Below are 3146 nucleotides of genomic sequence, written 5' to 3'. Positions count from 1 at the left end.
CATACCTCACCCTGCATAAGAGGTTAAGTTCCCCATGTATTTATGACCTAAATGAAAAAAAACAAAACTTTCATATTTTTTTCTTTTTTCTTTTCTCTTTTTTTTTTTTTTTTGAGACGGAGTTTTACTCTTGTTGTCTAGGCTGGAGGGCAGTGGCACTATCTTGGCTCACTGCAACCACCACCTCCTGGGTTCAAGCAATTCTGCCTCAGCCTCCGGAGTAGCTGGGATTACAGGCATGTGCCACCATGCCCACTAATTTTGTATTTTTAGTAGAGACGGGGTTTCACCATGTTGGTCAGGCTGGCCTCAGACTTCTGACCTCAGGTGATCCACTGGCCTCGGCCTCCCAAAGTGCTGGGATTACAGGAGTGAGCTACCCACCTGGCCTAAGTTTTATATTTTAAAAGAAAAATAAGGCACTTTGGGAGGCTGAGGCGGGTGGATCACGAGTTCAGGAGATTGAGACCATCCTGGCCAACATGGTGAAACCCCATCTCTACCAAAAATACAAAATTAGCCAGGCATGGTGGTGCACGCCTGTGGTCCCAGCTACTCAAGAGGCTGAGGCAGGAGAGTCGCTTGAACCTGGGAGGCAGAGGCTGCAGTGAGCCGAGATCGCACCACTGCACTCCAGCTTGGGCAACAGAGCGAGACTCTGTCTCAAAATAAATAAATAAATAAAATAAGAGAAATAATTATGGCCTTATTTATAAGTAGGACAGGGTTTCTTAAACAAGTTGCAAAAGCAAAATCAAAATAATTAAAAATAAATAAATTTTATTATTTAAAGTTTATAAAATTTTCTCTGAAACAAAAACCCAAAAACAAATTGAGAAGACAAGCCATAGCGTGAAAGGAGATATTATGAATGCATATAAATGACAAAGAATTAGTACACAGGATATACAAAAAACACCAAAAAAAATCAGTTTGAAAAGGACACACTTACCAAAAAAAGCAAAATATGTGAAAAGGCCAAGGACAGAAGAGGAAATTGAACAATCAATCCAACAAATGACAATTGCTCAAACTCATCAGTAATCAAGGACGCACATAATGAATAGCCTGCATCATCGTTTGACACTTATCAGCTTAGCACAAATGAAAGTGTCTGACAACACAAGAGTTAGTCAGGAAATGAAGATGCAAGAAAATTCCTATATGCGCCTGGGAATTGTCAGTTCTTGAAATCACTGAGGGAAACAATTTGGCAAGAAGCAAATCTGCTTCTTAGATGTACTGTGCAAGGAGACAAATGGCAGTATTGTTTATACATCTGTAAGAGCGAACACTTGGAAACTTTTGGAAGAAATAGTCCTCCACAGGCTTACTGTTCTCCTACAGGTCTTACTGGGTGCACCAAGACAGTAAAGCCTTGACTCTTCTTTACCGGATCCATTTTTCAGGGTCGTAGTTGCAGGGAGGAACCTCAAAGGAGAGGGCTTGCCTACTGCCTGCTGTGGGCCCACACGGTGCCCTAGCTCAGCGGTCCTCCACTGTGACTTGACCCAGTGCATGTGCGGGAGTCATGGGGTCTCTGCATCACCCCGTGGGTATCAGGGCTTGGGGCACCAGTGCAAATACACTGACACTGGCCATTGCTTTATCTGTGAATAATAAGTGAAGTCTTTTGTCTCTGATTCAGAAATCTTAAGTCTTCTGCCAGCATCCATGAAACTGGGGCAGCAGCCTCACTTTTGAATCTGTAAGTAGTGAGTGAAATCTCAGCCTCTTCACAGTTCTTGACAGAAGCCACCCAAATATCCATTATCATCATGATTAAATTGTATGATTCACGTGAAATGGAGACAGAGGAGGAATCCCTTTGAGGGGCCTACCATCCTCCCAACCAAGCAAGGAAATAAAGAAAAATCTTGAGTTCCTTTGAGGGAAATTCCAGGCACCTAGCTAGCCCTGAGGAGTAAGTGAGCAACCTGATAAGCAAGAAGGTAACAATAGCTGAAGACAATAGCCAAGGAAGTTAGAGCCACCAAATGTTTGGTTCCCCATAGAAACTAAAGACAACATCTTAATATATATCCTTGAGTTGTTTTCAAGAAACCTGGACTCCCACCAAATGGAAAATGACATTTGTTGGCACATAGACCTTAACAGAGGAACTGGGGACTGAACTCTGACTGCCATTTTTTGCTCTGAATTTCTTCCTGAGCAGCCTGGAGGAAGTCATGCCTACAGGTCAGAGCTCAGCATTCCTTTCTGCAGACCCCTAGTCTTTAGACAAAGTTTCACTCCCTTAACCAGTTCGCAAATCAGAAAATCTTTGAATCTACCCAAGACCTGTGCCTCGCCCCACACTTCAAGATATCCCACCATTTTTTGCCAAACCAATGTAAGACCTCCATGTATTGATTTATAACTTTGCCTGTAACTTCTGCCCTCCCACCTTTAGAAACCCTTACACTCAAGGCATTCGGGAGTTTAGGTCCTAAGCGTGAGCTATCTGGTTCTTCTTGCTTGGTGCCTGTTATACATGCCTCACTTTTTTTCACTGCAAATCCCACTGTCAGTGTTTGGCTTTGCTATGCCAGGATGAGTGTCCCCAGTTCGGTTTGGTAACAAAATGAAATGCAATACACTAGTTAAATGAATGTGCCTATATCTGTTGGCATTATTAAATTGCAAAAACATAATGTTCAGTGAAAAAAGCTTGTTAGAGAGTAATGTAATCAACAAAAGTTCAGTACTTTGCTATATACAGTTTATGGAGCCATTCATCTGTAGTATTAATATAGTGTCATTCTGGGAATGAAAAACGTCAGTTTAAGGACAGGGTGGGAAACATGGAGGGGCTTCCATGATCCTTGTGTGTGTTGTTTCTTAAGGGGAAAAAAAAACTGACACAAATCTGCCAAAATGTTACAGTTTTGTGCGTGAGAATATAGGTGTTCATTATGTTGTTTTTATGCTTTTCTGGATATTTGAAGTCATCCATAATTTCAGAATATCGGTGATGATGGAGCTTCCCATTTTGTACCATCAGTCTGTCTAAGATTCACAGAATTACCTCACATTTCCCTTTAAATATGAATCTTGGGGCCGGGCGCAGTGGCTCAAGCCTGTAATCCCAGCACTTTGGGAGGCCGAGACGGGCGGATCACGAGGTCAGGAGATCGAGACCATCC

At 42.4% G+C, this 3146-nt stretch overlaps 1 long non-coding RNA gene across 1 annotated transcript in view; it reads right to left on the bottom strand.

Moving 5' to 3' along the window:
- Nucleotides 1-760: 760 nt before the first annotated feature.
- LOC105551310 overlaps nt 761-3146 on the bottom strand; it is a 13744-nt gene continuing 11358 nt past the window's right edge. The window contains exon 3 of the long non-coding RNA XR_001007853.1: nt 761-1706. This is a non-coding gene — a long non-coding RNA (uncharacterized LOC105551310). The remainder of the gene's footprint in view (nt 1707-3146) is intronic.

This window comes from Mandrillus leucophaeus, unplaced genomic scaffold, assembly GCF_000951045.1.
Source record: "Mandrillus leucophaeus isolate KB7577 unplaced genomic scaffold, Mleu.le_1.0 Scaffold517, whole genome shotgun sequence".
NCBI classification, from domain to species: domain Eukaryota; kingdom Metazoa; phylum Chordata; class Mammalia; order Primates; family Cercopithecidae; genus Mandrillus; species Mandrillus leucophaeus.
The sequence above is the reverse complement of the archived record's forward strand: the minus strand, read 5'-3'. Positions and strand labels throughout refer to the sequence as shown.